This window comes from Sylvia atricapilla, chromosome 32, assembly GCF_009819655.1.
Source record: "Sylvia atricapilla isolate bSylAtr1 chromosome 32, bSylAtr1.pri, whole genome shotgun sequence".
NCBI lineage: Eukaryota > Metazoa > Chordata > Aves > Passeriformes > Sylviidae > Sylvia > Sylvia atricapilla.
The window spans coordinates 204475-212031 of NC_089171.1; the positions used below are offsets into that span (position 1 = coordinate 204475).

At 50.7% G+C, this 7557-nt stretch overlaps 1 non-coding gene across 1 annotated transcript; it reads right to left on the reverse strand.

Annotated features, from left to right (window-relative positions):
- Positions 1-743: 743 nt before the first annotated feature.
- LOC136373147 (small nucleolar RNA SNORD45) lies at positions 744-827 on the reverse strand. The gene has a single exon (XR_010745589.1). It is a non-coding gene; the product is annotated as a small nucleolar RNA SNORD45 (small nucleolar RNA).
- Positions 828-7557: the final 6730 nt, after the last annotated feature.

The window sequence follows — 7557 nt, forward strand, 5'->3', positions numbered from 1 at the left end:
ACTGCAAGGGAAAGCTTCCCAGGGGTGCACGGTGGAGCCAAGAGCTCCCAGGGTCACTGGGATTGAACCATGCCACAGCTTGTCCCTGGAGCAAGAGCAATCCCCAGTTCTGCCCTGGGGACCTCAGCTGGCAGCCACCAAGAACTGGGTGTCACCCTGTGCTGTGGACTCCCAGTTCCCCAGGACGCTTGCGGACAAGGTTTATGGCAAAGCGCTTCTCTCGGGTCACGGGGTGCGGGAGGAATGCCCCAGCTTTCCAAATGCATGACAGGAGGCCTGGGAGCAGCTGGATCCAACCGCAGCCACTCACACCCTCAGGCGTCGTGTCTGGGCTGGCGGAACGTTCTGGGTTTAACCGGACACCTGCAAGAAGCACAAAACATTCCAGGTTTAGGGCCAGGCTGAGCAGAGGTGCCAGTTGCCTCTTGCACACTCACTCCCACCTGCAGCTGCACCAGCCCCGCTGCACACGGAGAACCTGCACAGCTCTGCCCGCACTCGGGGGGCTCAGGGACACCCCCGAGTCAACGCTGCCACATGCACCTGGCCACCAGTGCCCAACCCAGGGAATTGGGGCCGGCTGAGAGCCCCTCGTGGGCACAAAACCCCACGGCTCAGCCCACAGCTGCACCTGCCCCACCCGGCAATGGGGCACATCCCAACCTGGGCCGAAGTCTGTCTGCTACGGGCATTGGATGCCACACTCGGCAAAAGCTCCACCGCCGGAGCGATCGGGGCCTTCCCGGGCCTCAGAGTAATTCTAGAGCTAAAGCGGTGAGAGACATCAGCTCCGCTCAGATAATACATGCCAGCGCTCATCCCGGGCCCGGGAAGCGCCTCCTCCTCCTCCTCCGGCCCGGCGCAGAGCCGCTGTTCCCAGCGCGGGACGCTCCCTCCGGCCGCAGCCGGGCCCCGGGCCGCAGCCCTTGGCACGGCGCTGGAGCCAGCGCCGCTGGCGGCGGGACAAAACGCCCCGCCGCCGCCCCGGCTCGGCCCTTGCCGCGGCCCCGGCTCGGCGGCACCGCCATCGGCCTCAGCGGCCTCCGCGGCCTCCCGCCGCCGCCTCGCCCGGCCCGGCCGCTCCGCCCTGGGCCGCGCCGTTCCGGCAGCGCCGCGCCCGGGGCAGCGCCGGCGGCACCGCGCCCTTGGAGCGGCCCCTGCCACAGCCCGGCCACCGGCACCCTCGGGGGCTCTGCCCGGGGGATCTGCCCGGGGGATCTGCCCGAGGGGCTCCGTGCCCGGGGGATCTGCCCGGGGATCCGTGCCCGGGGTGATCCGTGCCCGGGGGCTCCGTGCCCGGGGTCCGTGCCCGGGGGCTCCGTGCCCGGCTCCGTGCCCGGGTGATCCGTGCCCGGGGTGATCCGTGCCCGGGGTGATCCGTGCCCGGGGGCTCCGTGCCCGGGGCGCTCCCGCCGCTCCCCGCCCAAGCCCCGCCACCAAGGAGACGCCCCCGCGACCCCTCCCGGGATCCCCGGCAGCCCTCGGGATCCCCACCTTTCCCCGAGATCCCCGCCTGCCCCCGGCTCCGGCCCGCACCACGCGGCCGCTCCCGCCGCCGGTTCCGCTGCAAGGGACATCCGGCCGCGGCGGGGCGGGAGGAGCTGCATCCGCCTGCAGCTCCCTCAGCCCCGGCCCGTCCCATCGCAGCTCCCTTGCCCTCCGTCCGTGCCTGGGGGCACCTTCCGCTGCCCCGCCATGGGCACGTGGCGGGGCCGTGCGCGCTGGCTCCGTGCCCAAGCGCTCCCTGAAATCTTTCCTTGGCACCTTTTTCTCCTGCCTGCAGCTCTCCGGCCCGCGGAAGCACTGATTTGTTAAAAAAAATATGATATTGATCTAATACCACTATCCAACTGTGACGGACAAAGACTCTCTAATCAGTTTGCAGTTAGAAAGTGTATGTTTATTACCGACGCCGGGCAGCGTGCGGGATAGCTCCCAAATAGACACGTGCAACTTAACAGATGCTCACAGGGTCTGTTTATGTACAGGAGTATTCAATACCCAAAACACAAATGCATATTCATAACTCGGTCCATCCACTCCACGCTTCCTATGGTAATTAGCCCCAAAGCAATTAAGCATGGGTAGTTTGTTCTTGAAATGGGTCCGTGGTCCTTCTTATGGGGTGGGGTCTCAAAATGATGAAGTAAGATGGGTCTTCCTCTCTTTGACTTTTTAAGCTTTTAGTGTTGGTGACACCTGGATCTGTTTTCTCAAGACTATTGATTTCTGATCACATTGTGTTCTTGGAGGTATGATTAAGTTGACAGGCCTCATGATTTAGCAGCTCCTAAAATCAGGCTTATGTTAAAAAAAGGGAAGTTTACCTCAACAATGTCTCGTTAGTAAAGGAAGTCTACGTCTGGCAATAACCTAGTTTAACTAAGTCCTTTATTCTTCAAAATGTAGAGGGAAGTCTACGTCAGCAATATCTAGTTTAACTAAAGTCCTTAATTCTTCAAAATTAATATCTCAGCACCAAGGCTTTTCCACGTGCCTCCCTTGTGATAGATTACCAGCAGTAATTGTTCACTAAACCGTGCCACAGGAAGCACCTGGTATTCTCGTCAAGACCCTCTCTTCAAACATCCGGCAAAGCAAACAAAAGAAAGCTGAGTGACCAGTTTTTTGCAGGATAAGAGCCCATTCCCACAACCACCGGACCACCAACTACCGGGAAGCGGATGAAGACCCCCCCAGCAGCACTTCGCGAAAACACAGGAGAAACAGAAAAATACATGTATCACAGGGAGCTGCACAGTATAAAAGCAGAGACTCTCAGATAGTGATCGTGAGCTGTGGTGGAGCAGAGACTTCCCCCCGGCCACCCAGCGTGCTGTTTTGTTTACTGTCGCTTGCTCAATGTTCTGGGTTGTAGTTTAGGATGTATTCTATCACCATCTTCAGTTAATGGCCCATCAATGCCTTGTTCATGACTCATTCATAACTCCTCCGGGAGTTATCTCTCTTTAACGGGCCATCAAGGACCTCCTAGATGACTCACCATCCCATTGTGAGATGCTCCGCCCACGGGGAGGGCCAAGCATTCTCACCTGGATATAAGCTGGGATTTGAGACAGTAGAAGCAGCCCTCACCCACTGGATTCCCAGAGGACTGGAGCTACCAGCCCTTTCTACGAGATCACTGCTTCAGGAAGACCACCTCGTCTGGACTGCTTCCATCACCCTGATCAGGTTGTATTCTGACTCTGTCAGTGGTTTTTTCTTTTTGTATTGTTGCATTATTTTATATTATTTTATTTTATTTTATTTTTTCTCTTTTCTTCTCATTAAATTGTATTTCTGACTTAGAGCCTCTCACTTGGTTTGTTTTCAAACCACAACACTCAATAAATTCCAATCTGATTTAATAGAGCTTGTGTCCAGTCAATTATTGGGGCACACATATAACAAATTTGGTGCTGTGACTCGGATAGAGGCAACATGGTAGGGGTCCCCATACAGGGGAGGCGCCCCGCTGACAAGCGGCCCCTGTTCGGGTAGCACCCCATCTGGTCCTCTACCCACAACCCTAAAATTTGACAGTAAGCAAAAGAAGCCGGCAACCGCATAATCTTTGTGCATGAAGCCCGAACGAAGACGCGGGAGTGCGTAAGTATAGGCCGGTTATCCGTTCGGTTGGGGTTGGGTATCCCAGAGTGTGTCGCTGTGAGACGTCCAGTGGAGGACGACGTGACTGTGGACTCCTCGGTAGTGCCTTTCCCATATCCCGCAAGGGACTGGGCCACGAAAAGAATGATTACATATTGGATGATTACCCTTCTAGGCAGGGTAAGAGTAAAGTAAAAATGATTCACTATTGTATGGAGATATGGGGTGGAAAGCAAATTAGAGGCAACCACCTATACTGGCCTCTGTTTGGTTCCTTTGAGGATTGGATTTGTCAGGCTATGAACAATTATGTAAGTTCCAGGGAGCCTTTTAGTTCAGAGGAGAGTGCGTATGCACATCTCTGGATCAGGTCAGAAACTAGGATAAATTTATACCCTCTAAAAGAAAAAGGGGGAGAGGGGAAAAAGAAAACATGAAGAGAGGATGAATTACCTGTTTCACCTCCTCCTTATACACCACCACCTCCTCCCCCGGCACCTCTTCTGCCTGCACCCCCTTCTGTGCCAAAGTACCCTGATGGTACAGACTCTGCATCTGGTTCTCCCGAAACACCGGAGAGTAACAAGGAGTCAGACGAAAAGTAAATAACATGAGAGCGGGTTATACCCACTCAGAGAAATTGCTATGGGGGGTCCGCAACCGGGTGTGGGATATGTAGCAGTCTCTTTGAATTCAGGAGATGTGCGGGAATTTAAGAAAGAAATGGGGAACTTGTTAGAGGATCCCTTAGGAGTTGCAGAAAGGGTGGACCAGTTTCTAGGGTCCAACATATGCACCTGGGATGAAATCCAGTCTATACTGGGCATCCTATTTACAGCAGAAGAAAGGGGAATGATCAGAAGGGCCGGAATGAGAGTGTGGACCAGCAACACCAACAGGGTCCTGTGGCAGATGTTAAGTGGCCCCTCCAGAGACCGAACTGGAATAATCAGGATCCAGTGGATCGAGGTCATATGCAAGATCTAAGGACAGTTATTGTCCAAGGAATAAGAGAATCAGTCCCTCGGGGCAGAATATCAATAAAGCTTTTAATGAACAACAAAAGAAGGATGAAACTCCCACCGAATGGCTGGAGAGGTTACAAAAAAGTCTCCAGTTATACTCCGGGGTAGATCCTAATACCCCGGTGGGACAAGCCCTGCTGAAAACTCAGTTTGTGGCCAAATCATGGGCAGATATTAGAAAGAAGCTAGAAAAGATAGAAGATTGGCAAGATCGTGGATTAGATGAATTGTTGAGGAGGCTCAGAAAGTTTATGTAAGGCGGGAGGACGAGGCTTACAAGAAACAAGCTAGAATGATACTGGCAGCAGTCAGAGGCGGGCAGAGAACAGCAGATTCCAGAAAGGGATTTGAGGCTCGACACAAAGAATCTGGGACAAAGAGACCCCTGAAGGAGGATAGAGGTGTATGAACGTGCTTTTACTGTGGAAAGAAGGGACATGTTAAGAAAGATTGCAGAAAGAGGATAATGGATGAACGGATGTTCAGGGAAGAATAGGGGTGTCAGGGGCTCTACTTACTGGGGACCCGAGAAAGAACTGAGCCCTTGATAAAATTAAAAGTGGATCCCCAACAACAAGAAATTGAGTTCCTAGTGGACTCAGGGGCAGAGAGATCAACTGTCCAAAAATTACCTTGGGGGTATGAAATATCCTCAGAAAAAGTTCAAGTTATTGGAGCTAAAGGGGAACCATTCAAGGTACCCGTAATTAAAGATGTATTGTTTGAAACAGACTCTAAACTCGGCATAGGGTCTTTGCTGCTAGTGCCTGAGGCCGATTATAATTTGTTAGGTCGAGATTTGATGATTGAATTAGGAATTAACTTGGAAGTAGTGTGAAAAAAACTTACCGTTAAGCTGTGTCCCTTAAGGACTGAGGATGAAGAGAAAATAAATGCTGAAGTATGGTATACTCCAGAGACGGTGGGAAGATTGAACATTGAACCCTTTACAGTAACTATAAAGAACCCAGAGATACCGGTTAAAGTTAAGCAAAATCCAATACCTAAAGAGGGGACAAGGGTTAAAACCCGAAATAGAGAGACTGATTAAACAAGGGTTGTTAGAGCGGTGTATGTCTCCATTCAATACACCTATTCTGCCTGTGAGGAAGGCAGATGGAAATTACCAATTGGTGCATGACTTATGAGAAATCAATAAAAGAACAGTTGCAAGATTTCCTGTTGTATCTAACCCCTATACCCTCCTAAGCCAATTAGGTCCTGAAGATAAATGGTATAGTGTAATGGACCCTAAAGATGCCTTCTGGGCATGTCCTCTAAGTGAAAAAAGTCGAGATTATTTTGCTTTTGAGTGGGAAGATCCAGATACCCACAGAAACAACAGCTAAGGTGGACAGGGCTCCCTCAAGGTTATACGGAGTCCCCTAATTTGTTTGACCAAGCATTAGAACAAATTCTAAGGGGGTATGAACCGGCTGCAGGGATTACTCTTGTCCAGTATGTGGATGACCTGCTTCTGGCAGGAAAAACCGTGGAGGCTGTCAGGCAAGAGAGCATTAAATTGCTGAACTTCCTAAGCCTGCAAGGCCTTAAAGTATCAAAGTCTAAATTACAGTTTGTTGAAAAAGAAGTGAAGTATTTAGGACATAGGTTAAGTAATGGAACAAAGAGATTAGATCCTGAAAGGGTTTAACGGTATCTTATCGCTATCAGCTCCAAAAACTAAAAGCCAAGTTTGACAGCTGCTGGGTTTATCTGGGTACTGCCAACAATGGATTGAGAATTACAGTAAAAAGGTGATAAAAGATGGCCTGGTAAGGTGGACCCAAGGAGATGAAAACCAGCTAGAGGAATTAAAAGAAGAATTGGTAAACGCCCCGGTCCTAAGCTTACCGGACTTGAAAAAGCCATTTTTCCTATTTGTGAATACAGAAGAGGGACAGCATTCGGGGTACTTGTTCAAGAATGGGCAAGGAGCAAAAAGCCAGTAGCATATTTCCAAACTCCTTGACCCGGTAAGCCGGGGATGGTCCACTTGTTTGCAAGCAATAGTAGCAGCTGCACTCTAGTAGAAGAAGCACATAAAGTAACTTTCGGAGGGGAACTGAAGTATTATCACCCATAACATTAGGGGTGTTACAGCAAAAAGCAGATAAATGGGTAACTGATGCTCGACTAGTTAAGTACGAGAGCATTCTCATCTCTTCTCCCAGATTAACCCTTGAAACCACGGCGCTGCAAAATCCCGCACAGTTCCTATATGGAGAACCTAGTGAAAGTTTAACCCATGACTGCCTTCACAATATAGAGGAACAAACAAAAATCAGGCCAGACTTAGTTTTTCACCTGTTTCAAGCTCTTCTTCTTTATTTGTGGATGGATCTTCCCAGTAGAAGGAAAGAGGAAATCAGGATCTGCAATAATTAATGGAAAAACCTTTACAGTGATAGAATCAGGACCCCTAAGCCCCAGCTGGTCAGCCCAGGCTTGTGAGTTATATGCAGTGCTAAAAGCTTTGCAGCTCTTGGTGGGAAGGTGGGCACTATATATGCTGACTCAAAATATGCTTTTGGGGTAGTACATACCTTCGGAAGATATGGAAGAAAGGGGTTTAATCAATTCCCAAGGTAAAGAGTTAATACACCTTGAACTCATAACGCAAATCCTACAAGCTATTAGGCAGCCTAAAAGAGTAGCAGTAGTACATCTAAAAGGTCACCGGAGGGGGCTGTGACCCCATTGATAAGGGGAAATAACCTTGCAGATCAAGAGGCTAAGCGGGCTGCATTAATGACTCTAAAGGGGTGCATAAGTAAAGCAAAAGCCTGAGAAGAGTGCGAGATCTGTGGAGAACACTTGGATGAGCCCCCATGTTATGTTTGCTGCAAAAAAATTGGGCTAGAAGCAATAAAGTGCACATGCGATGAGGAGAAATACACACACTGCCCCATGCATGACA